At 36.1% G+C, this 27,776-nt stretch overlaps 1 long non-coding RNA gene across 1 annotated transcript; it reads left to right on the top strand.

Moving 5' to 3' along the window:
- The first annotated feature begins 213 nt into the window (after positions 1-213).
- On the top strand, positions 214-10,101 carry LOC109144972. The gene is made up of 3 exons (XR_002046072.1): positions 214-258; positions 2,205-2,260; positions 8,545-10,101. It is a non-coding gene; the product is annotated as an uncharacterized LOC109144972 (long non-coding RNA).
- The last annotated feature ends 17,675 nt before the right edge of the window (positions 10,102-27,776 follow it).

A 27,776-nucleotide genomic window follows, 5' to 3' on the forward strand; every position in this document is an offset into this window, starting at 1 on the left:
TCTGCTTCAAGAACAAAAGATTAATATTTCTACACACACCTACACATACATAGAAGCGTCGTGATGTTCAAAGGTTTTTTCGAGGTCTTCAGGTAAAAATCGCTTCCCACAAAATTCAGGAAAGCATTTCCACACATCTTCAGCTGAATATATTTAGGATGGCATTTGGTTTGGCATTATTTATAATTTACAGTGTTTCTTTATTGTTTTTAGGGTAAATACATCAAAATCATATGGACCCAAATAAGACCTCTGGTGGTGAGTGTGATTAAAAACTGAAATATGAGCCTATTCACTCATACCATCTGTTTTGTTAACCCTCCAGAAGGGAGAAACAGTTCTACTTAGTGATTAAAGTGTATGACAGATAATTTTATCTGCACATTTCCTGATTGATTAAAAAGTAGGGAAATATATAATCAAGTAGTTAGGAAGTATATTTGCTTCTAAAAATAAATTGTCAGAAATATCAGAATTATTTTGGAACAGCAGAAGTTTTTGAAACCTGAAATGTCTTGATTATCCCCTAGCATGTTGATTCTTCCACTTGGAGAACATAAAGGTATATCTTATAAATGTGCACCTCTCATAAGAGAATCTTAAAAACCTCTCTTCCATATGGCAGGGACTAAGGGGGAAAATGTCAATGCTTCTTTAAGCAACAAATAATTATGGCACTAAATGAAACAAAGGTAACCTAGCAACAAGGTATTCATTTTCTCATCTAGCATTTTCTAAAGAATTCCTACTGAGGCCAGCCCATGAGCCTTGTGCTATTTATCTGCTTACTTGCATTTGAAGCATTCCAATTCTTTTTTAGTGGTGTTGTCTGTGAAAAGCCAACAAAATATGAACAGTGATTATCAACTTGAAGCGCAAAGGGAAGACCTTGAAATAGTGTTAACTCCAGTATTTCAGTGCTCTGTAGATACAGCTTTTCTAAAGCTGGATGAATCACTTGTAGCAAGTAAGCTTTTTCACTAAATGTAGTCCTCTACATGTTTATGAAGTGTCAGTAAACAGACTGACTTTGAAATTAATGTGCACATTTTAAAGTGTTTGATAAAGGCCTTATCCAAAGACTAAAGAATGGATGGAAACACTCCTACTGACTTCTCGTGACAGAGGCCAAATACAGTGTGCAAACATATTTTATTTGATGGATTGTTCACTAGCTGTTTACTGCAAGTATTGTTTAGGAATATAATTAATGCCATTCAATGTGGGTTTATAGCAAGTAAGTCTTGTCAAACCAGCCTTTTACAAATTTCCCTCAGAAAGGTAACTATATCTTTGAATTATTACTGAGGCATTTAGCATGTATGAATGAGGCATTAATGTATGAATATATAATTTTAATGTATTTAATAACTAAAAATCTGACAAAAAGATTAATGCTGTAAGATATCAATGAGAAATATGTGGTTAAATCAACCATAATTAACATGCTGATGAAAACATAACCCATAAATGGGAAATTGTTATTAAATGAGTTTTACTTAGGGAGTTGCTGCAAGCTTTTGGTATTGAATCCAAAGTTATTCAATACCTTTCTCAACAGTTTTATGTTAAATTATAGATAGGTAGATAGATAGATAGATAGAATCGGTAGAATTTATGCAGGACATGAAGCATGGTAGTGAGTTTAAAAGATGAGTATTTGTCTCTCCTAAAATGATGAGGCAGTTTAATAGACATTTGTAATCATAATGACAAAATTTTTGCATAAAGAAGAAAAACCCAACAAAACACAGAATGAGAACTAGATCTACAGAATGGGAAATAAGTTTACTGAAAACAACTGTGGGAGTCAGTGGTCAGTGGACATGTAAGTGAAGCCAAGTCGGGAAGGCACGGAGTTTGGCTGTGTGATCAGTGCTGCTGGAATCAAGCTATATTGCTCCACACAGATCTGGGGCTCACTTGTAAAAGCGAAAAAGGTACAAAGCAGAGCCAGAAATATTATCTACATACTGCACAAAAATGACTTGCTCTGCAATACTTCAGAAGTGGCACTTGTTTGGAATGGCAGAAGTAAGATTGAAAGGTGGCCTGAATGAAGTGTGTTAGCAGCGCCATTGGATATTGGCTTATTTTCATTAGAGGTAAGTCATAAGAAGAACCAGTGACAGGAAACTGAAGGAATATAAATGCAAACAAGAATTTGGCCACCTTTTACAATATTTTACTTTTATTTTAAACAGTGCAAATTATGAGCCACTGGAACAAAGCCACCAAAGAAAACAATGAGTACACCAAAGTAAGTACTAGCCAAACCCATCTGTTGTCTGTGGCAGAAAGGTAAAAAAGTAAAAGATATGGTTTAATTAGGCAGTGGCTTCATTAACTTAACTCAGCTGGGATCTATATCAGCAACAAATCACACAGTGAAGCTCATGAGCCTACTTTGAGTTGTTTCTGCTTGTCAAAGCCTCTGTTTGTGCTTGATTGTCAAGGCAGTGCTGGTGCCAGACTGAACCTCTGCCAGAATGAAGAGGAAGCTGGAAGAAGGAGTGCTATTTTCTCTCTGCTCTGAGTAGTAAATCTCCCTGAGTCTTGTTTCATAGGTTACAGAAATAATTCCATGAAATATAGGATAACCTTCATGGGAGATACTAGCAATAAGTTTGGTCAACTTGCCCCTGCCTGCAGTTAGTTGCCGAAGAGATAACATTACCATTTTTAGTGAAAAGCTGAGGCATTTTCACTCTCTGGTCTATATAAGTGAGATATAATGACTTGTCATATACTGGAGATCAGATTAGACCATCTGACGATTCCTTCTGGCCTCAGGTTTTATGAGTCCTTCACAATCCACTTTGTGTGCTGCCTCATTGGTCCTGTGAATCACATGTTACTGCTCCCGTTCCCTGGTTTTTATGACTGTGACCTTTATAAAGAGGAGTTCTTGAATAATTTAATGGAAAGGGGGAAAAGTGTGAAAGCAATCTAAAGAAAGGTAAATGAGCAAGAGATAAGAAAGCCTCAGAAATGTTAGGACATTTTAAACCTATTTACAGAGCATAATAGTCTGCCTGCATATAGAGACACCAGATTTTAAACATGTTTTCTTTCCTGAAGGAAAGGTATTGGTGGAATGGTGTCGAATCACTCATAATGCAGCATCTTTTAGGACATTTTTACTCTTGCTTTAATATTGTTGTTTCCTTAAATTCCAGGCCCACACACATGATTTCACACAGCTCCAGGAAATCTTAAATTATGTTTAGTAGTTAATACCTCTGACTAAACAGCGCCTTTTGGGCTTTTTCTGCTACATGAAATGATAGTGTGTTCTCAGAATGCTTCCTAGATATCCCTGGTTGTTCTGAAAATAATTTGCTACAGATCTTTAAATGGTATGACACTTTTCCCCAGGTACAATAAACTAACTCTGATGGTGTGTGTAGTGGTAAGAGTTGCTGTTCCATCTGTTTGCTGTTTCCAGGGAGTTTACCCCAAATGGGAATGTTACTGAAGAAATCCCTCTGCATGTCCATACACGTATATAACAACTGAGTTTTTATGTATTGCTTATGTTACTGTGCCAATGGAGAGGCCTCCTCTTGTGCTTCATGTGGCTATGGAAATGCCACCCATGAGATAGCCTTCAGCTTGACTGGTTTAATGCTTTTTAAAATTTCTTTCATTTTTTTTTTCTTCACCAAGCAATGTTAGCATTGGAAAAGCTCAGTTTTGTGATAGATACCTTTATTTTATTTTCTAGAGTTATCAGAGCGTTCTTTCGTTTTTTTACTTCTCTGACTGGAACATTTTGAATCAATGCTATCACTGAGTAGCTACATTATCTGATGAGTTTTTAATTTTTTCTGAAAGTGGACATGACTTATTTCTATGGAGAAACCTTGTGTATCTTAATGAATCTCAAAATCAGTTTCTTTCCAAGATGAATATACTAATTACATTGTTTTACTTTCTACATTTTGGTCAATTACAGCCATAAAATTTTCTTTTGTGAATACAGTATCTCAAGGACTGTGAACAAAAATGAAGTGGCAGCTTCTCCAAGGAATTGTGTCATAGTGCAAATGCTTCTCTGGTAATAAGTCAAAAGTGATATAAACACAAATCTTCAGAAAAAAATAAGTTCTTAAGTCTGGTTTCAGTGACACACGAAAGTCTGTGTGCTTTGAAAGTCTGTGTTACTATATATTTTGATTTTTGCCTTTAAACAAAACAACAGATCAAGAATAATTTCTCCTCGTCTGAATAAAAGAGTACATAAAAAAAAAATCCCTGATAGATACTCTTTGGCTTTCTGATCTATAGACAGCAAGGGTGATTAAATCTTTACAATATGTTGCGTTAGTTTTGGTTATAATATATCTTATCTTATACTAATACCATAAGATGACATTTATTTATATAAAAAAGTGAATTTATGAGGAGGCTATAATTGTTTCCTTTTTATATATCTACAATGCAAAGCTATGAGATGTGTAAATACAGTTAAACATCTTAAATGCAAATGTATACCCTTGTAGCTACACTACAGACGGGAATAGGCACACTTTTAATGTAGTTTGGCTTCACAGTAATGCAAATATCTTTATAAAAATATTTATAAGAAGCATGAACATGTTTTCGTATCACATGGGCTTTACATTAACTCAAGATTTAAGTTCAGCAAGATACACCACAACCATTGTGGCATCCAGTGTTAGCCGTGTTAGCAAACACTTAACTTTCAATGAAGGTAAAGTGGGTTAGATGCTGAATCAATATTTGTGCTTCTGCTGTTCTTGCAAACCTTCTGGTAATTATTTAATTTCTAAATACATGCAATTTCTGTCACACCAAGGTTAGAAATCAAATGAAATAGAGGGCTGGTGAACCAACTGTGTTAAAAAACCCAAAAACTTTTAATGAGATTTTAAAAATGTAATGTGATTAAAATTCAATATGTAAAACTTGACCAAAATGACAGATTTTCTTAATCAATGTGAGACAGATAATTGGCCTTATCCAAGTTATTCTACTATATAACAAAGATTGTCCTCATCAAAAAATAAAAATCACAAAGAAATTCAGTTGAACATTCACCTTCTCCCCTGTTACATAGAAAATAAGAGGCTAGATAAGGAGCTTATAAAATGAAGAGTGAAAATGAGTAAAGGGTAACAAAAAGTTAAAAAAACCCCCGTGACCAACTAACAAATTTCTAATCATTTTTTATCATTTGGTAACAAAGTAATTAAGAACAAATTTCCTTGTACCACAGAGATGGAAGGTTTATTTTCAAATTAAGCTGTTATTCACTTTTTTAGAAAAGATGGTAAAATCAGGTCTGAGGTCTTCCTTTGAAGAGTAGAGAATACCTATAGGAAAATCATTGCATTAAGGAATAGATCTACCATTTTGGCAGTGTTCTCTAACACACTTATTAAGCAGCCCGTCAAACCCCGTTCTGCTCATCTTTCCGTCTGGTGACAAAATGATACCTTTCCCTCTTTCACTTCCACTTTAGCATTACAGTAAACTGCAGTGTGGCTTCAGACACTAGGATGTCAAACTGCAGTATATTAAGCTGGGCTGTGAATGAAGATGAATGCATGTCTCAGCAGAAGGGTCAGGCATAAGAGACAAATTAGAGATTGTTTTTCCTTTCCCTGGCAGCAGAATCTGCCCTCTGTTTTCACAAGGGACCTTAGAAATGGAATTTAGTCACAGAAAAAACTAGAGAAATATGGTAAATCAAGCCCATGGAGTACCATCTCACTTTTCCTCACACTGAGGGTCACTTGTACAGGGTAACTTTAATGAACTCAGTCAGGAAGGCACATTCTGGTCTTTAACATATATGAATGCTTACTGTAGACATAGGAATCCATATGTGGCATGCACTGGACATGTTATGAGGGAGATCAGAATAACAGACAAATGGAACTCTTGTGAGTTTATAACTCAGTATGCTTGAAAAAATTGCTATGACAGAATAATCTGTACCCTCAGTGGGTGGGAGAGGTGGGGATGGGAAAATTGAGTAAAGATTTTCCTAATTAGGAATCACCTTTTTTCACAAAACAATTTAGAAACTTCAGAGTAGATTTTGATACCTATCCTCTTATTTTGCAGTAAGATGGTGAATACAGAAGACAGTAATTATGTATGTAGATTTATTTCTGCTTAAAAAGCATAGGGTTTGTCACTAATGCACCATTGTTACGGAGAACTTTGTACATGTTTTGAACTGCTTTTGTTATGGAAAAAAACTTAATGTAAGTTTAATGTTACATTGAAAAAAGGAAATAAAAAGGGATACAAGAAGAGAATTTTGCCTTGCTTTTGTTATGATAAGAAGTAATTTACATTTGGCTTAAGTCACAAAATTTTACTTCACTCAATTTAAAGAGTGATTGAAGAACAGGCATCTTTGTAAATGATCCCTGAGGTTCCCTCATCTGATGCTGTTTCATCCCTTGGAAGGCTTAGAGAGTGTTTCCAATTGTGATTTGAAGTTGTGCCATCTATTTTACATAACAATTTTTTTTTTCTCATTCAGTACTAGTGTTGATGTTTAGGTTTTAGAATCAATTCAGAGCAAATATTTAGGAGAACTTGAGAGACAGGATATAAGTGCCTGACAACAAATATTCAAGTAGTTTTAGTGATCTATGTGATCTATGATCTAGTGATCTATTTCATTCCCCTAATCTATGTGTATTTCTTTCCCTTAGACAGTTCTGCCTTACAAATGCATTTCTATGACCTAATCAATTTCTAAACCTATGTTTAATATTTTAAAAGATGTGTGAATGTTTTTATTGTCTTCCTTAAAAGCAGGTCTGCAGATAACAGTTACTACCAAAAGTAAAATGATATCTCTCAATATATTAAGTAAACTAATCACACTTGACTGAGATTCAGAATTATTTTCTCTCTTTTCATTTTGTCCATTTCAGTATGCATTCTAATCTTGTGATTTAGTGTAGCAATTTAATAATTTTCCTTTATCTAGTTACAAATATGAAATGTGCACTGCACTGATGATGATGATGATGATGATGATGATGATGAATTGTTCAGATTTCTGTATTATCTTAATTGCTTATTAATTGAATCTGTATATTTGAAGTGGGAAGATAGGTTGTTTTAGCCAAGTGAACAAGTTCTTGTTTTTGGTGTACCCTGACAGCACCAGGAGGGTAAAAGAGAACAGTATTTCTGTCACAGAAAAGTATTCATGCTGATCAGTATAACTTCTGTGTGTTGTCCTGCATTTCTGCATTTCCCCATTGTTTTTTTGGTTAAGTTATAACAAACGGGCTTTAGAATATGTTGTACATGGAAAGAAAAGAAAATTATTTCATGGATGCATTAGAAGTACATTGTTACATGATATTCTAGTTTTGAATAAATATTTATACATTAAAATGGTATTACACTTGGTATTTCATTGGCTGTTGGCCAGATATAAAACCACCACATTTTGGCATTTGGCCTTTATTAAAAAAGATTCTGGTTGGATAAAATCTCTATGTTTTGAGGTACATAGACTTTGATAGCTAAGTGCCAATGAGATAGAAATATTTAGTATGGTTTGAATATTATTTTGTGTGTCATAACCCAAACTTCTACTTTTTTTATGCTACTGAGCAGTGGATTGTTTTGTAAAAATATTAGTGAACATAAAATGGTAGTGAGTTTAGAGAACAAGCTAATGAATTATTTATAGTACCAAGATATAGGTGGGGTTTTTTGGTTGTTTTAGGATGGTTTTGTTTGGGTTTTTTTTAAGTTGAACAATTGAGAAGACAATGAAATGTGGTTTTAATTCACAGGTTAAGTGAGTTGGAAAGTTTTCTGGTTTGCTTGGAAATGTACCTATTGGTGGTGACCAGGCAGAATATTGGGTAGAGAGGAGAGTTCCTTAGCCAGAGCCTGTGACAGGCTTACAAATTTCTGTACGCAGACAGGCCACCACACACAGGCAGAGACCTGCATCTTATTCATACAGCTCATAAACATATACAGTAGAGATGGCAAGCATGAGTTAGCATGAATAGCTAGAAAAAAGACTTAAAGTTTTAGTGGAGATTGAGAAGTTACCAAGGTCAACACATGCATGGTTAGATCCTCAAACTGTGTAGGGACTATGCTGGAATAATATGCAGATATAAGAAGACAACCCAGTCTATGCAGAGTGAAACTGAAACAGAAATTGGGAAAGACAAAAAAAAAGGATTTCAAAGTAACTGGTTTTCATTTAAAACAGAACAAAACAAGAAATGGGTGGTATTGTGATAGAAAATTGGTTTGATAATTTAGAGTCTAAACCTGGAATATGTCTCATTGGTTATGAACAGAAGAAGAGATTTAAGACATGGACTGAATTAAATATCATGAAGTAACAAAATAAAAACCATCTATGTTTTTTTCAGCAGTGGTGTTCCTGATCACCGTGTAGTTTAGACAATGAAATTTAGAGTGGTGGGGTCTAAGTATTTTTTTTTCCTTTTTCTTTCCCCTTCCCTTTCCCCTCATGTGATTGTCCTTTTGGTTATTATACACTCTTGACATAAGGGCTATCTCCTGGGCAATTCCATTTTCTACTTGTGATGACAGAATGGACAAGATATGCTTGGAAGAACTGGGCTCCACAGAAGAAAAATATGCAGCTAATTATAATAATATTGCAAAACAAATCAATAATTATAATTTTCACAGCATATAAGATCAACCAGGATAAGGAACATAGTCAGCTAGTTAACGTCCTCTTCAGTTCGTATCACTCCACTACAGTGGGACTCTGGATTGGCATCGCACACCTGCGATCACCTTGAATAGCCACTGGATGTCACTGACGATCCACACAAAATCAGCTTAACCCTTTAAGCATTATCTTGCAATGCATGGAAGAGTCAGCAAAAAGGTCACTTACTTCCATGACCTTGGGATGTGAATTGTCTATCACCAACATCTGCAATGACAGATAAATAAGAAACTCTCAAAAGAAATAGAGATGTGATCAACTGCAAGGCACACCATGAGTTAAGATACTTCAAAGAACTATTTGAATGTGAGATGATGGCTACTTATGACTCTCTTAAAAACGTGCAATCAAGCCTTCCTCTGTGTTCCAGTACATAACCACCCAGGTGGGAGGACATCTCTTTTAGTACTGAACTGTGTTCTTTTCACAGTCCATGCAAGATGACTGGAAATTTGGTTTTCTTATTTAAATGTTTCAACAACTCTGGAATCTTTCTGGAAGAACTGCAGGAATTCCTTCCCTTATCTGGGGATTCTAAATTGCCTTACCTGTTTGATGAGAAATAAATAATTTTCCAGCATGTTCCTGATCTCTGAAAGATAAAATTCCCAATAGCAATCCATAGGAGAGAAGTAGATAGTTACCTGCCATAGCAAGAAAAGTAGAGGAATGAGAACAACATCAAACACAAAGCATTTATATTCACCAACATGTTTTTCTTATAATTGGCAAATTCGTGATAATGATGAACCGGTTCTTTCTGTACTTTACTATTGCGTATATTAAGTGAAGAGCAGTGAGAAGTGTACTTGTCTGTTAGAGAAACAAGGTTCAAAAGCAGATTTTTTCAATGTTTTGGTGCCATTGCATTCTATCTGGATTTAAATGGCTTTTTGTTTTTTATCCTCATGACAGAAGATTTATTTTTCTTCAAGCAGAAGCTATCATCTTGAGAAATCTATGTATCAATTAACTAGCTTTTTTCCTCTAACATTTCAGCTTAGTGCTTTTCTTGCTGCTTGGCGCCAATGTATCCTTTTGTTTGAGGATGGTATAGAGATAGTGATCAGAGGTTTTAAAGACTCATTTACAGATAGGATAAGACACAGCACAATGAGCTCTTTTCACTGATACACTTTTAGATAGCTCATTAGCTGTATACTGTGAAGCCAGTTGAATCTTTAAAGAAAACTATATTATATTCTCCAGTTAAAAGTCTGTTTAGTTGCCCTGTTGAAACTGAAAAAATATGTAAAATGTTGCAAGATGATAGTAATTGTCTCTGGAAGCAAATCAGAAGCAAACAGATAATGAACTAGGAATCAGAATCTTGTCTGGGAGGTGAATAAAAATTATTTTGTTTTAAATCTTCCTTTTTTCATACTGTGTTTCTCAATCGGCTTCATCATCCTATCTCTGACTTTAGACAACACCTATGGAATAAGAAAAGCCAGCTTCCAACCTTGTTCCAGTATAGAGTGTAACAAGGAGCCCATGAGGCATGTTTCCTTCCACAATGAAGAATAAGTATTCTGGCCTCCATGGAGAAAACTTATTCTTCAAAATATATGATTCCACAATATTAACATTGTTTAAATAATAGAACAAATTGCTGCTACTGATTATAAAATTAGCTTGCCTTAACAAAAAAAAAAAAAAAAAAAAAAAAGAGTCATGATTCTTTCCAGCAGGTGCTCTCCCTGCAATGCATTCTGCCAGATAACTACACACAATATAACAAGAAGTGAAACCTCCATTTACCTTGAGATGAATAATTGAATTATTTGTTCATGAGTGTAATAGCGTAGATTCATCTGTTTTGAGAGGATTTCTTTTGTCAGGTCTTGTATCTATTGCTGTAAAACCTGATGCAGTATGAGTGGGACTTGACAATGATGGGAGATACTCTTGCTTCAACAAGTCTCCTGTATTTGAGTTAGTTGCCTCAGCTGGCTTATTTTTTTCTTCAGAGGAGAAAGAAGGGCACTGCTGGAGGAGATTCAGAGATTCATATTACCATGTCCCTCTACAAAGAACTGCAGCACAGTAAGAGTGTTAAAAGAGTAAGTGGGGTACTCCTGGTGTTCACATTGTAAGTTTAACATTGGGTTTTGTTTTGGTGAGGTTTCACTTCACACCTGCTCTAGCTTTTGGTCCTGCTGACTGAGTGTCCATTAATAACTGAAACATGCAAAGTTTATTGTCTTTGGTTCTTCCCATAGCTTGACTTCCTTTAACAGGAATTGAGTTCATGTGCTCAGAGGCAGCTCCATGAAGGCTACACGCTTGATGATGTGCTCACAAACTGAACTAAAAAGTTAATGGGGACCCACTGTAAGGGTACAATAAACCTTTAAATAGATTGTCTGGTTAGTGTAGTGAATGTATATGCCTTATTATCTCTATTTTAAATTATCAAAGATAAATATTGATGCACATATTTAGAATACAATAAAAAGATATGTTCTGTTATATATGCTTTCTTTTGTATTTGTTTTGTTTGCTTGTTTGTTTGTTTGATTGTTTTTCAAATTCAGCAGCTAGATCCACAGGTAAAGCTGTTAGGTTCTCATTTACATCCTGACACTGACTCATTTAATGATGACAGGTAGGAAATTTAGAAGAGCAGACAGTGGATATGAGAATTTTGTTTTGTCTTCTGGGAAGCACGCCAAGAAGGCAAATCCTTTTCCCCTGTAACCTGGTTTCTAGGCTTTGATGTTGCAAGATACAGTCAAACCCATGACATTACATTGAAAAGTAAATAGGATTTTGAAAAACTGTAAAAGAGATTCCTGTACATGCTTTAAGAAAACAAAATCAAGAAAAAACCCACTTTGGCTTCTGAAAGGAAACAGAAATTTTTCATATTTTTTTCCTAGGGAAAATATTTGTAGATTAACTGTCAATGTGTGTGTTTCAAGAGATTACTATACATGTATGAAAAAGAACATGAATATAGAGAATGAAACTACAGAAATAAAATGAGCACTTACAGACTGTGGTGACAGGTTTACTAAACTGAGACCAGAGAAAGAAAAATGAAATAAAAACATCTGTGCAATTGGTGATTCTTTTAGGAGGCTGTTTAGTACAGAATGGACAATATACAAAACCAGAAAATGTAAATGCATCAGGAAGTATAATTTGGACCTTTGCTTCTCAGAGAGGCCTTTATGCAGACAGTCACTTGTTCTGTGCTCATACACCACTAGCCTGTTTCAAGCTACCAGAGAATATTCATGTATTCTTCCACACTGAATCAAAATTATTTGAAAGTGTCTCCTTCATACCAGGATAGCCTATGCAGTGGTGAGGTGAGGTGAGGTCTGAGTCTTCTCAGACAGTGGAAGAGTCTGAATTTATTAGTCCCTGACTTCACACACTAGCCACTGAGCTATCGTATGTCAGGAAAGGATGCTGCACTGCCACCACCTTGTTAGAAGAAAGAATCACTTTTTCTAGGTTTTGTTGTTAGCCTCCATGAGAAGATGAAAGGCTGTCTAACAAGTGCCTGTAATAAAGGAAGGAAGCCCCAGAGATGAGCCAGGTTTAAGATGTGCCCTTTCATTGAAGTTCCCTTCTTTTTAGCTTAGATGTCTCTGCACACCTGTGCCAGTGGTTGTAGACATAATTTTGAGGGACCTAGCTCCCTCACTGCAATGTTTGGGGAACAGAGTTCCCTAAACCAGTGTAGTGAGCTCTATTACTGGTGGTCAGCTATCTTACCTGCTCTGCAGGTGCACTCTATTACATTAAATATAGAAAATAAGCTCTAAACTATAGTTTATTTGGAAAACATAATGCATTTTTCCATCAGTTGAGCTTTTTGATTATATTCCTGCTTGTTGCTTGTTGTTCGAAGTGCAGCTTTTTATAGAATACTTAATTTTGCATGGTGTTTGAATCTAACAATTAAGAGGCAAGAGATCAGAATTTTAAAAGTTATCTACTGTGATTTTAGTAGTGTAATTTCTAGTGACTTCACCTGTTGAAGAATTAGCAGAACACTGAGACCCTTTCAAAATCTCACCCTGAGGATGAGGCAATACTCTGCAGTCTTTAATACTGAAGAGAGGATTGTGTTGGATTGTGTTGGATTGTCCAGCATCAGAAATGTGAACCAGCTCAGAAGTGAACCTAGAATTGTTTTGACAGATTACTCGAAGAACGTGAAACACAGTGTTTGCCATTTTTATGCCTTTATGTCAGGTTTATTGCTGCTGTGGGAAGGCAGAAGTCTTGTGATCCAGCAAAAGGCCTGCCAGTAAGTACCCAAGTGTTTTGAACCGCTATGAGATGACAAAATGAGTTTATACTTACAGAGCTGACAGAGAGAGGGAGAAGCAGTTTCTGTCATGTGACTGCAGCATTTTTTATCTAGTATTAGCTACCTGAGAGATGAATTGGCTACATCATTCAATTGCTGAGTCTCTCAGGCTCTGCCAACATGATGTTTGCGAGGCAGATACAGGCTTTTACTGTGTGAGTTCTGTGTGGATCAAATGGGTGCCAGCTGTAACCTTGCAATTGTACAGATTCTGCTGGCCTGGTGTTGGTTGTGAACTATCAGATCCTGTTAGGAATTTATGTTGGTTTAGGCTCAGGCCCATGTGAACAGGCTGCACATTGTCTGGCCAGATTGTAATATTGCAGAGTGAGCTTATATTTGGTTGGAGGGAAAAAAAAGGGGCAAGCTCGCATGTCATGTAAAATGGTGCCCAGACACACATTTAGACAAAATCCAAAATGTACTCTAAAATATCTTTTTGTGACTCATCTGTATGAGAGAAGGGTAAAACCCCAGAGCCCCAGATCTCTGCCCTGTGTAAGTTTTGAGCATTGTCATCTGCTTGCAGTAGTGATAATATATATATATATATGAGCCAAAGCCTACTCGGGTGATGAAAAACTACTTTATCTATCTATTCGCACATGACATTTTGCACTTGCGCACAAAGGAAAACAGGACTGAGTTCTCTTTGAAAGAGTAACTCTTTGTGGTTGCAAACCAGGGCTAAAATGAGTGCTAAAGTGAGTGTAAATCAATAGCCCTAGTATGTTAACTTATGAATGCAACAAAGGTGGTTTTCCTTGGTTCACAGTCAGAACCCCAGGTATCTCTGTTGTAGGCTACTGTATTCCCTGCTTATTCTGACTCTGTTCACAGGTCCACTATGTGTACCCCTGATAGAGATCAACCTCCTAGTGACAGTGGTTCCCTTCTGCACAGTCCAAAGGCAAGTGCTTTATAGATGGGAAGCTAAGACTGGAATATTGAAAACAATGGTAGAATCAGAATTTCTCCTTCAAACAATGCTTACTGGTTTGTTTAATCTGGAGGTTTTGAAGGTGTTTGAGGATGTTGGACTATCCTGGGCTTACTGAAAGTCATGTCTTAGGGAGTCTTTGGAAGTCCTAGCTGTAGCATATATGTCACTCTGTATTTTAGTACAATAAAACTGTGCATGTAACTAGAAAGTAAGGTACTTTAAGTTTCTCCTTCTCCTGTTTTATTACTTACATCCAGTTACTGTCTCCCTTTCTCGAATTTAGAACAATGATTTCCAGTAAATCTTTTTAGTAAATACATAATTTCCCTGCTCAAAAATAATCTTGCCAGGGAAGGATACACAGATCTGAGAAAAGCATATCTCTACTGCTAGATTTGTTTCATCAGGTATTGCCAGTTATAAACTGAAGTAAAACCTACTGCTAGCTGGCATGTTATGCTAAGCCTTACACTTTTCTTAAATGGTAACTAATACAAGGCTCTGAACCCATGTGCACTCTCACTAACTTTAGTGTGAGGCTCTTCAGTTTACAAAATTGACATGTAGAACCCATTGACTGTATGAGTGGGGTCTGCTGAGTGCTCTGTTGTCCCCTGAAAGAGCAAGCAAGCGTAGATTTGCTAGGGTGTGATTCCTAATTTATCCGTGTCATTAAACTCGTTAGGCTGAACTGAGTGAATATCTTCCATGTCTCTTCACGTATTTTTAACTGCACCTAATGTAACTATCTTGATCATAATTAAGGTTTCTGAAATTCTAAAAGGAATAATGAAGAATGAGTAAGATCTCTGTTTATCAGTCATAACATACCTTCTTTTTCAAAACAAGTTTGTTGCAATCATGGAAAGCAGCACCTTAGAGGTGAAGTCATTCCCTGCCATCCAGTAGATCTCTCTCCATATTCTTTTATCTCACCTCAAGCTATTTTTTCATCTTTAACAGCTTAGAGAGCAAGTGTATTTCAGCATAGGGGTTTTTGGTGTTACTCTATGGAAGTTTTCTGCATCCTTCTGTGTGGTACACAGGTGCAAGGATCTCTTGATGACAACATGCAGGTGAAAAACCAACAGCATTACAGAATACATTTAAATGTCATAACAGCACAGTGGGGGAGTGTTCACAAGCCCAGGCATTTTTGGATGTAGTTATAAACACCATATGATCAAACTTAAGGAAATACTACAGAGAAATCCTCTAAAGTCTCTCATAGTGAGGGAATGTAACTACAGGAAGTCTTAAGCTTGGGACACTTGTTCCTCAAGATTTGAGGTCCTTCTTTTCCTAAATGAAAGTTTCTAATAGTTTTGACAAGATTTAGACAAATTTTCAAGAATAATTGAATTCTAGTATTTTTAAAATAAAATATTCTGGGGGCAATTCCATAAAATATTAGTGAAGAAAAAGGAGGTGAAATATTGCGGATGACACAAAATTATTTTGTCCTACATTTATTTTTCTTGTTAGGCAAATAAAAATGCCTTCATTTTTTTCTGAACAATTTTAATTTTTCTTTATAGAAATAATGTGCTTATATGACCAGGAAAATAAAAATTAGTTATTCTCAGAATTATAATCTTAGTACTTCCATTTAATTTGAGGCAATTGCTATTACCGAGATCATTTTCACAGCATGGGTAATCTACTTACTATGCCTTTATCATTGATAAGCACAGATGGACAATAAACTGGTCCATAATGTGTCCCCATCCATCACAGCTTTGAACTGAAATGGCTTCAGACTAGGCAGGCTAATCTGGCCTACCTGAGCAGCCCATTGCATAAGCAAGAACTGGAAGAACTCCATCTGATCTTGCTTTTTGTGCTTTCTGTAATCGTAAGTGATGAATTGTGAATCCATATTGTATGTCAGTGGTAAAACAGATTTGGGAAGTTTTACAGTTTTACAGCCCTGAGCAATGCTGAATCTTTCAAGCTGTGCAGTTGCCAGGAAGACTGCAAGCATCACCATATCTCTAATAAGAAGAGAATATTACCTTGGAAATACAATGGGAAATTTCACTAATCTTTGTCTGACTTTCTCAAGCAAAATTTTTACTTCTTGTCAGGTACAATTTCAGGTGATCTTGTCTGTAGACAGATAGTGCTGGCATACTTCTCTAACTATATAAATAATTCCAATAATTATAAAAGGTTGACTAACTAGATAGCTCTTAAACATTCTACTGGCTTAACCTGGATATGCTATTCTAAATCTTCTGCTAACTTTTATATAAGTTTCTTTTTTACCTGATAACTCTTGCACCTAATATTTGTACCTTTTTATACCTCCTATTCTCCTTTTGTAGTATTCTTCTAACAATTACAATTGTAGAAATTACCCATTTTTTATGAGTTTTGTTTCTTGAAAACTCTTGCTCTCTTATTTCACAATTTCTTCACTACTACTCTTGATTTTTATCAAGACAAAGTAACTTGGCTTCTCTTGTCTCTCTTATATTTATAAAATATTACAGGTAAAATATTCTGAAGAGAAATCTTAGGTATATGATGAGTTAAAAATAAATAATTTCAATTCAGAACTCAGGGAAAGTGAAGGAAAGTTGCCAAGCTGACTGCCCTTCCGACTCTAGCCCTGTCTATTTACAGGATAAAAACAGTAATGGAGAATTCCCCCCTCTAATTCCTTGAAAACAGTCTTTTATCCTACTCTCAGGTAACTTTCCCCACATTTATTAATCTCAGGTAGGGTTTGTAACAGAGCTGTTGTTGCTGGTGGTGTTATTTAATGTGGAAACTTGTGTATCAGCAACTTGACTGAGACCACCAACTTCTTGGCATAATACCCCTATACTTTTATTAATTTTCCTCAAGAGTTAATCATTTAATGTGCAGGTCTTGTATTGGTTTCAACTCCATGAATATTGTGCTGCAAATAACAGGTCGGAATTATTATGGCAAAATATCACAGGCTGGGTAAAACTCTAAGATAGGAAATACTATAATGGAGCAGCATTTCACTGCTGAAACAAAAGCTCTCTGCATTTGTCACACTCAGTAAAGGGGTTGGTATCCACACTTATCTTAAATTTTCAGGAATATACCCACATCTTTTGTAATCACAACAGAATAATAATGTAATAAATCAGTTTTATGAGTCCTGTCTCTATTAAATCATGTGAATAGTAATTAAATTGTGCAATGAAGGAGACACTGAATTCAATTTTAACAAAAATCATCTTCTTGTCCTCTTTTGGGAAAAAGATTAAGTTTAGAGGTGGGAAGTAAATGGAGTGAGATAAAAAAGAAGGGTGTTCCTCACACAGTTTTTGACTGTGTTTTTCACTATTTGGCATAGAAGGGTATTTACAGTGCTGAAAGGACAATATGCATAGGTAAATGAAAAGCAGGGTTTATAATCTAGAACCTGAAAAAAATAGAAATCTAAGCTTTGGTAATTGTCTGTAGGGTAGTAACAGCCATGACAGGTGCTTATCACAGATATCCATCTGGGTCAACACTAGCTGAGCTGCTGACTTTTAAAAAAAGGCACTTGCATTCCATTCAGCTTCTCTCTCCATCCTTATTAAACACATTCCTTCCATCTTAGCCCCAAGCCTCCTAGAGAGGCATGCAAGTCACATAAAACCACTGCCAAAGAGGCACTAATTGGCGCCCCAACTGGCACGGTCAGAAGACAGGCTAAAAGACACTAAAATACTTTCCAGGTCAGTTCAAAAGCATTTTGGGGCAAATGTGGAAAGCTCAAAAAACTCCCGCCTGTGTTTACATCTTTTCCAACACAGCCAGACCAATGCTTTTAATAAGTGCCAATTATTGCCTTCTAAATAATAGTTTTAACAAAGAACACCAATTTTCTTTACTGCTTGAGCTGCAGTTCTCACTGGAATTAGATTCCTTTGCGCATATTTACATGTATATGTCTATCTGCTCTTCTGTCTTGTGTTCAGGTCAAGTAGACCTTTATATCACTAGAAATAAGTTTAACTCTAAAATTAGTGTTTGTCAGCAAATCTAGCCTATGTGGGCACTCATCCAGCTACTTGTGAAAGTTTGAAGAGATGAAATCTTAATTCTTCAGAGCTGGCATTTCAGTTCCAAGAACAACTATTTTTCTACAAAAAGATATTTTGAATAACCACTGCCTATGTGCTTTAGTTTCACTTGATGGGCATATGTTCTTTATTATTGTATTGCCACTTCTTCACCTATACCTACATGATTAGTTCATTTCAGCAGAAGGACGCTGAGCAGAAGTTTGACCTGTTATTCAGCTGGAAGTAGGGATTTCCTTTAGTCTGGGGACAAAAACAATAGCTCTCTTGACCTCTTACCAGAGATCTATATGTCAGTTGCATTTGCTTCTGAAATGAGTTTTACTCATTTTTCAGACTGACTTTTGACATCCACTGTGGTCTGTGTAAACAACAGAGAATAACTGTTTACACAGAAAATTTCAATACCTCATCCTTCTGATCCAGTTTCATTAAAATGACTTCAAAAAAGCCAAAAGTCTCAAGTGTTATTTTACTGTAGCTCTATAACAAAAACTATTTATTCCTGGTTGGTTTTGCATCTCCATGTGTGTGTGGTTCTTTAACCCCTCACCATGGTTTTGGGATTTTTCAGTATTAGAATTTTTTTGACACCAAATGATCCTGCTGAATCAGTGCATTGATTCTAGCTGAAACTGAATTTATTTTCCCCATAGCAACCATCACAGTGTTATGCTTTGCTAGGAAAGTATTGAAAACACACCATTGTTTTAGGTACCTGTAGTGGGTTCGGTTTGAGAAACCAGGCGGAAACACCAATTAAGTGCAGGGGTTTAGTTGGCATCCATCGATTACTCATTTTCCTCTGTGAGATAAGAATTAGGAGAAAAGCAAAGCAGGCTCAAAACTTTAAAGAATATAAAGAAAACTTTAGTAACAAAACTAAGAGAGTACCACTGAGCAGCACTGGCACAGCATCAGTGCTGTCTCACCAACACTCCTCCCCCATCAGCAGCTAAGAATTGGCAAGATCTTGAGAGGCGACATTACCTGGACAGCTGACCCAATCTGACCAAAAGGATATTCCATACCATATGACATCTGGTCAGCAATAAAAACTTAGAAAGAAGGAGGGTGTTGTGGGTTCTGGCCCAGATCAGTGGGAGGGATGTGGCCAAGATATTATGATACTACATTACATCATTGCCAGGGATGGGGAAAAGGGACTCTTTCAGGAAATCTTTCAGGACTCTTTCAGGACATCTTTCAGTGAAACAAAGTGTGATGGGGTGAGGAAACCATCCATTGTTCATTGTCTTGGAGTCTCCTGTGAGCATTTTTGCATGTGAATAATTTTCTCTTTTTTTGCATACTTTTACTAGTGCTTGGGATCCCGAATTTCTTAGATATTTTCACCAGCATACTGAAATTGAATTGAACTGTATAGAAGCTTATCCAAAAATTTGTTGTAACAGACACAAGCTCTAAGGCTGTCTTTCATTGCAGGCAGGAACTTGCTGGGAATGCATACACAGACCTCAACTCTCTCTTTTTGAAGTGTCTGATTGTGAAGCTGCCTAGCTTGAGTTACGAATGCTAAAGTAGCTGAGTGTTCATATGCTAAAAGACCCGTGTAAAGCACTGTTTGGATGAATTTCTGCAGACCCTACAACACTGGCATTTATGAAGGGGGCATGCAGAACTACATTTGAGACCAATATCAGAATATTCTTTCTTCTAATATGGAGGTTCCAAATGAAAGGGTTGTTACCTCAGCTAGCTCACATTAGAAGATAAAACTAATGCAAGCTCAGCTGCAGAGATGAAACTCCCAACTGGTAGTGAGTATTGAGCTCAGGATGTGAAATTAAGGGAATATTGCATTAGTAAAGACACAAAAAACTTCATGCTGCAACAGAAAAGAAAGCCTGATTTTACTTTGATTGCTACAAAATATTTGTACATCACTATAGAACCGGATCTGAAGCGACAACTTTATCTCAGTATCTTCCTCTGGGTTTTTTTTTTACAGGACTGGAGTGGGGAGAGTGCACTGATGACACTGTAGCATTTTAAATGGAATAGTATGATTTGCGTGATTGTGGAGGTTTTGTTATAGCTTAGGCAGAATTAGTTTAGACTAGAATTGGATAATTCCACTTTTTTCCTATTAAAATCCACTGAAGAAAAGCCACTTTAATAGGTATTTTGCTGAGACAGGCAATTTATTGTTTGTCACTTGAAACTTTTGTACGGGTGTTCTTAAGGAAGCTGTGTTTTTCAGAAATATTGCTATGCAACATGTGTTCCAAAAGTACTTTGATCACCTCTAAGATAACAGCCAAAAAAGAATGGGACAAAAAGTTAGCAAGTCCTCTAAAGTGAAGAGTAGTGATAGTCATTGGTTTCTACCAAGAACTCTGTAGTAATATAATTTTTCAAGGCCTTATGTCAGTGTCTACCGTGAAACTTCAACTGTTGTAAAGTAGACTCTATTACCTCATAAAGGTTCTATAAATAAATCTATTATCTAGAAGTACAGAATGGATGAAAATTTTATCTCTTCAGTATGGCTTCCTCTGTTTTTGATAAAATTGTGAGCCTTTTGGATACAACTTAAACCTGAAATGACTTTCCTGGAAAAGCAAAAAAAAGAAAGATGAATTTTCACCATTTTAAATCATTGTTAATTTATTTTTGTTGGAAATCTTTTTTGATGTCTTTTTGTTTTACAAATGGCAAGCACTTGTAAGATGTTTCAGCAGAAAGAGGCGATTGGAGGTTTAAGTTTTTAGATTATTGTTTTGAGTTCTACTTAAGGGTTTCTTTCCAGCAGAAGAGAAAAAAAGGCTTATTCTTGCCATAATGAAAGCAGTAGAGCTATTCAAATTTTCTCTCTTCAGTACGCTTGTCATCAGTGCAGTGTTAAGGATCCATTTTCATTCCAATAGGGGCAAGGAATGAGAATTAATCTTCTTTTCTCCCAGTCCAGGGTAAAACTCTGTCTCCTCTGGTTCCAGATTTCCAGCTTTTCACATAAAATGTATGACCAAGGGAGAAAGAGAACAGAATGGATTGTTAACCATGATAATTATGGGACTTATTCATTTCTGATTACTTCTGTTCTGTCTCTCATTTATCCCAAATGTTGGGCACAGTTTTCCTCATCACTTGTCTTTCAGGAGCTGGTGTAAAGTATGTTTCAATTTCTGCTTTGTTGTATGGGCTACCCTGCTGCTCCTTTTTGGTTTAGCACTTACTTTGAACATGCCAATTTCCACCTCCTGTTCAGGGTGAGTGACAAAAGAGAAGTGCTTTATTTACTCAACACCTTTGTTATTCTCCTGCTTCAAACCTTCTAATTCCTCATTCATTGAAAAGAAACAATGCATTTGACAAGTTGCACAATACAAATAAGAAATAGTGAATGATGAATGGCAAATAGAGGTAGCACTTAATTTACCTTAAGGCCTCTTTTCACCACTCTGGCATTACAAAAGGATCTCAAAGTCACAGAAAGCACCTATTTTGAGGTTCCTTTCAGGTGACAGATGGGTGTAAGGGAATTCATTATAAATAAGTGTAAGCAAACAAATAACCTCAGAAGAAAAATAATTCAATCCATTTACAAATACGTATGAATAATATCTGAGAAACTTGAGCTCACTTTTGGAAAACAGATTAAACAATTGTGTTATATGTCACATTTGTCACGAGTGATTCCTCCCACACAAAATGATCTAATTTATGACAAAGTTTGAAGGTAAAAATGACGAGACTTATTGTGAAGTGAATGAGCTGCATATCATTTGGAGACAGCACTTTTATAATTACTATAGACACTGATATCTGTGAAGTGGTTTGATGGGAACTGTATACATAGAAAAAGACACAATCTAGTACATTCTTTATACTGGTTCTGAGGTCAAAGCCTGTAATGTGCCAAGTTTCTGTTTAGTCAGAGACAGTGCAGGGGCAGGCCTAAGGAAATTATTAGGGATGCTGTATAGATCTGGGGTTCAGTAACTGAGTTGGTTGCTTCCTTAATCTGGGATCAGTGCAAATGAATCCCAAGAAGGACCTTTCAGCTGAAGACTGCCATAGCATGGCAGACTGTAGTCTCAACCTCCCATATTTGAAAAGGCAAAATCACTGTCAACTGTGCTGCTTCTAAGGTTGTGGGAGAGCAACGTCTGTTCCCAATCTTCAAAACTGAATCACACTCATTCCCTAGAATTTTCTTATAAAACATAGGCTACACATCTGATAGTTTGGTTGCTTCATGCACTCTGGGTAACACGCACCACAATCCTTCTCTCTGCTCCCCTTCCCAATTGCTAAGTGATTCCAGCCTGTTTGATGGAAAACCCAGCAAGCATGCAAAAAAGATCCCGTTCTTCTGAGTCAAGGGCCACTTACACACCAACTTGTTCAAAACACACACTTCCTTCGTTCATTAACTCTTTGCATAAGTCAGTAGCCACTAAGTGTCATAAAGGACTTCTTCAACCTTAGTAAATTTCCATTAGGTACTAATAAAATTAATGGAAAAGGAGTAAGAACCCCATGTTTGTCCTGTGAGGACAGGATACCCAGCTGTTAGTCCTGCTCAACAGGGGGGAAGGAGGAGGGAAGAATGGAGGTAAGTGCATGGACAGCACAACTCATCGCTCAGCACAACAGTCTGGCTACCTGACTGACACGGGCAAAAATGCCATGACAAATGAAATCTCTTTGTGGTTTCCATCAGGATGCAACAAAGAGTATCTGAGAGAAATATTTCTTGAGTTAGAACTGGAAAGAGAAAAGAAGTCATTCCCTTTTCTAATGGCTTTAATATAATAGAAATGACATAATATTCCCTAACACAGAGTAACAAGATGGAATTTTTTATATTTTGAATGATAAAGATTCAAAATGTTTCATCTCATCCATCATATTCCATCCCAATGACCATGTTAGCAGCTAGCTCAGAGATTGTAAGAAGTGGTATATATTACCACATGAAACATGGTTACAACCATACAGTTTGAATACCCCTTCCAAAGTGGACTCTATCAATTAATAACCCAGATCAGGTTTTTCTCCTAATGCTAAAACAATGAATTCTATAAAATGATTATGTGTGTGTGTGTGTGTGTGTGTGTGCATGTAGTTCACACTTTATGTTTCAAAAAGGATATTTGAAATTTCTATTATAATTCACCTGTCATTAACAGTCCTGGTGAAGATAAGGAGCACCTACCAAGCCATAGCTATTTGTGTGAATGGAACCACCGTTGTCACTGGGCAGAGTTCAGCCTAGCCCCTAAGCACCAGAGCACAGTCTCACTGTCTCTGGTCTCGTAAAACTGTGCCAGCAGCACAGTGTGTTCAAAGAGAAAGCTATCGCAATGATCTGGTGGTTATTAATGACTCCTGCAGTAAGAGAGTCGATCCTCAAATAGCAGCTTTTCCTTACACATACCATAGATATAAATGGAATAATATCTAGCATAAGAATGTAACAGCATTATGAGATGTTTCTGATGTTTTAGCTTTGAGTTCACTCTTTGTGTTTTCTGGATGAAGTTGTGAAGGAAAATGGTAATAAGAGTTCTGGTTGAGCAGTTTAATTACTTTTTAGACGAGTCCCCTGCAGTGATAACACTCCAGTTTCTTCTGTCGTGAGACTTTCTTCTTGACATGAGACTCATCTGGGGACTGAAGGAAGATGGAGGAGGTGGGGGAAAAGAGGAAAACGAATCCTCCCAAGTAATCCTAAACCGAATAAGAACTGCAAGTGTCTGCTTTCTCTCCCCATTTGTGTCACAGAAAACTTGCCTTTGTTTCGGTAGTGAAACATGCCAATTCAAATTGGTACTTATCATCTCTCTTGGCAAGTTGAACATCATCAGTGGTAATGTTTTTAATTGAAACTGATTAATACCATCCCAGCAGAGTTCCTGTGGAAGTCAGTCTTGCACAAGGGAGTGAGAAAGATGAGCTCAATGAAACAAGGAACAAACCAATTACAGAGGTCAAACTGAACAATAAATCCATTGTAAACTAAATTCTTCTCAGTTAAAATATTTCATACTCAGGCTCTGTCAGTACAATATATTCTGCTTCTTATATTATATATTCACCTCCTGCTGACCAGTGCCAGGGACACTGCTGTGGTCTTTTGTTCTGACCTGGTAATGCTGCTCTTGTCTTCTTAAAGACTGACCACTAGCAGAGCTTCATTGTTCTAATATCCTAAGTCAGACATGACTTAATTAGTTCTTTACTACTTTTAAAAAGTTCTCTTTGTTTTGTTTTGTAGTACTGTGAAGCAAAAGCATCAAACTATTGCTTAAAAAAAAAAGAAAAATCAAACGAGACCTGCAGCTGAGGCAAGGACAAATTATTTCAATAGGCAAGGGATTGTTTGAGTCTGTATTTCTGTTTTAAAATCGCAGTCCTTTTGCTTTAGATCTTGACAAGCAGCCACACTATTTTCCAAAGGATTTGGACAGTCGTACAATTACGCAGACAGCCTGCATGTGTGCACACATCAGCCCCCCAGTGGTGATCTTCAGTTGGATATTTTATTCTTTGCACTTGTATTTTTTGAGTATGAATTAAAACAAATTCTTATTTTGTGCTTTGTTTTCAAAAGCTTGCCTACAGTTTTTCTTGGCTTTTGTCTTCTCCTTTTATCATTTGAGCAATGGGACATAAAATGAAGAAAAGAGAGATCAAGAAAATGATAGAAGGTTTGGAAAGAAAGATCCGTGAGGGGAGAAAAAGGTTAATAAGATAAGTTGGCTGTTCAGTCTAAAGAAAAGAAGACTTAAGAAAAGTGTGATAGCTTTCTACAGATATGTGAAGGGACAAGGGAAATTATTCTCATTAGTCACCCAAGACAGAGTAATAAATTTGAGCTGTTGCAAGGAAAATGTAGGTTAAATAGTATGAAAATCTTTGAAACTATCAAAACAGATAGACAATGAAACAAACTGCCAAAGGATTTTAGGGAGTCACTGCCTCCAGAGGTATTCAAGGTGAAATAGTTATTCATCTCTTGGACCAAGCAAATTAAAAGAAGTAACATGAGACAGGGAGGATGAAATGGATAGATGACACAGCAAAGGTCCTTTCAGACTCAACTTATTATGGGGATGAAAAACAGTGTTTGAAAGAATGTTAAACACAATAAGGCATGAAGAAGAGTGCGTATAAAGTGGCAAAAAGAAAAATGGAGAGAAGACTTTTAAAAGGTTATAATGTCTAATAGCACAAGAATTTAAAAGCTTAAGTTTTACGTACTAAAAAAGACAAAAAAATAGTTCATAGCTGCCATTAAGCCTAACTCTTACCAACAGCTTCAAATACTTGAAAATTACATACCTGGGTGATCTCTCTGCAGTCATCTGTGGAGGAACGTGCAAACACACTGATTGTGATCCAGACCTTGTATAACCTTGCATCTCCTTCTTTTGATATGTGCATCCAGGTTGTTGATGGAGAGGGTAGAGTGTTATTAGATTATTATAGGAGGTATTATAATTATTGTCCAAAACCCAAATGAAATATTTTTTATTCTTCTTCATTTTGAGCCTTAACTTGTTCTCCATAAAGCAATATTAATTTCAGTAGAGCCACTTGAAAATGAAGATACCATGCATTATGAGGAAGAATGGTGCAATCTGGACTCCTATCATGTGTAATAACTATAACTATTTATTAACCATGAGGATCATTTGTGACTTCATATTTCGCATTCCACTGAGAGAAAATATTAACATACATTTCCTATGCCCTTTGGCTTGATAATGAAATTCCGGTCTGAATTCATTATGAATAGTTACATTCATCCCATGAGAAATACCAAAAAAGAACTCATTGCTTACACCTGGTAATTTCACCACTTTTATTTATGTAAAAAACATCAGTATGGTTGTATTTGGGGACACATGCAACATTACTGCAGTCTACTTCCATGATGATCAGGATGAAGAGAGAGAGAGGTGCCAGATTGCTATTATGTGGACTTGAGTGTGTGTCAGTTCTGCGGCCTTTGCTAGACCTCATTCACTGAGTAAAGAAAATGAGTGTTGTGTTGTTGTACAGGTTAGAAGATGATTTTCTTCAGGATATGTACTTGCACATTTAAAGGAAGCCCAGATTCCAAGGCTCTTCATATAGCAACTGCACGCCAAAGCTATGTTTGAGTAGCTGGTAATTTCATGCACATTTAAGACCTGAGAAGTTGCTGGGTTTACTTCCTTCTTAAATAATTTTAAAATAATTTTTTCCATTAGTTCTTTGGGTTTATGGTAACTTACTCTATGGTTTTCAATCTGTCACGGGATCTTTCTCTTCTATGACTTTTCTAGTGGACTGTTCATAGTCCAGTAGTTATGGTTGTAATGTCACAAAATTCATCTGCCTCCAACCTGGGCTTTACCTAATAGTCTGGTGAACCAATTTAAGTCTTTGTCCAATGTAATTCTTAGCTAAATAGGTTTATATTTAAGAACAGGACTGAGGAACAAGCAAACCAATGTATAGACCCTAGTTAGCTCCTTAACATCAGTACTTGCATAATATCTCAGACTATGCTATATTATTTCGGCTATTTTATATATCATATCAATCATACCTCCTAACTTACTCTTTCTTTCTTTTACTCACTTCATAGTCTGTTGTGTCTCTTGATTCTTTCAGTCAAGGATCATGTTAATGTACTCATACCATAAAAATCTTCAAATGTTAATAAACATGGTAAATGTGATATAAGTAACATTTGCATATTGGATATATGGATATTACTGAAATATTAATGACGAAAAATCCAACCAACTGTTATCTATCATTTCTGTTTAGCCAAATACATCCACCTAAACATAAATTCAGAAGTTAAATGGTTCCTCTGGGTAATTCTTTATGATTAATCTCTGTTTGGTTAATCAGATATTTTCCATACATGTGAGGACAGAAGAAGGTGTCAGTAAACCACAGTTGTTCAAAGTACCATGACAATCTTACACTGTCTTCTGTCTAAACTGTTCTGTGCTAGTATTAATGTGGAATTAAATAACACAAAAATTATTTTCGGTTGCTGTGACTATGTGCAAAGTATTGCTTTCATTTTATTCCTTGATTAGTCCAAGACTTAAAATTCGAGGAGATGAAATCAAATTTAGTCTTTTCAAGGAGTCTGAAGATTGTGATGTAGAAAATAACATACATTTTAAATAATATTGTTTGTTATCAATTAGGCATCAGATTTTTTTCTTTTTTTGTTCTTTCTCTTTGGTCTGTCTTTTGTTCAGTCAGATTTCACAAAATCAATTTTCAGTGTTATAAAATGGAGATTTTCCTGCAACAAGGTCATTACTGCAGTATTATTGGTTGATACCTGAAGGAGATAATACATTAATTTTTGACAGTTAGGTTTTTCATATTATTAAAAAAGGTAATTAATAAATACTTTTTCTAGAAAAGCATAATTGAAATATTTAATGCACTTTACACCTTTGAAATTCAATCTTGTAAAAAAAATGTAACCAGCTCCCACTTCCCACTAAAATAATGAAAATAAGACTTGAGGAGGGCCCTGTTAGAAGGCCTCAGTGGCATACTTTTCAGCCAAGCATATTTATGACCAAATATGTTTTATATTTTTATGTGTTAATCCAATTCTTGATACTTTTGCTCTGGGGCGTCTGGGTACATCCATTACCACAAAAGATTGTGAAAATTGTTTGTGACTCAGTTGTTTGTGCTGAGTTAACTGAGTCCATA

This window comes from Corvus cornix, chromosome 4 (assembly GCF_000738735.6).
Source record: "Corvus cornix cornix isolate S_Up_H32 chromosome 4, ASM73873v5, whole genome shotgun sequence".
In the NCBI taxonomy this organism is placed as follows: domain Eukaryota; kingdom Metazoa; phylum Chordata; class Aves; order Passeriformes; family Corvidae; genus Corvus; species Corvus cornix.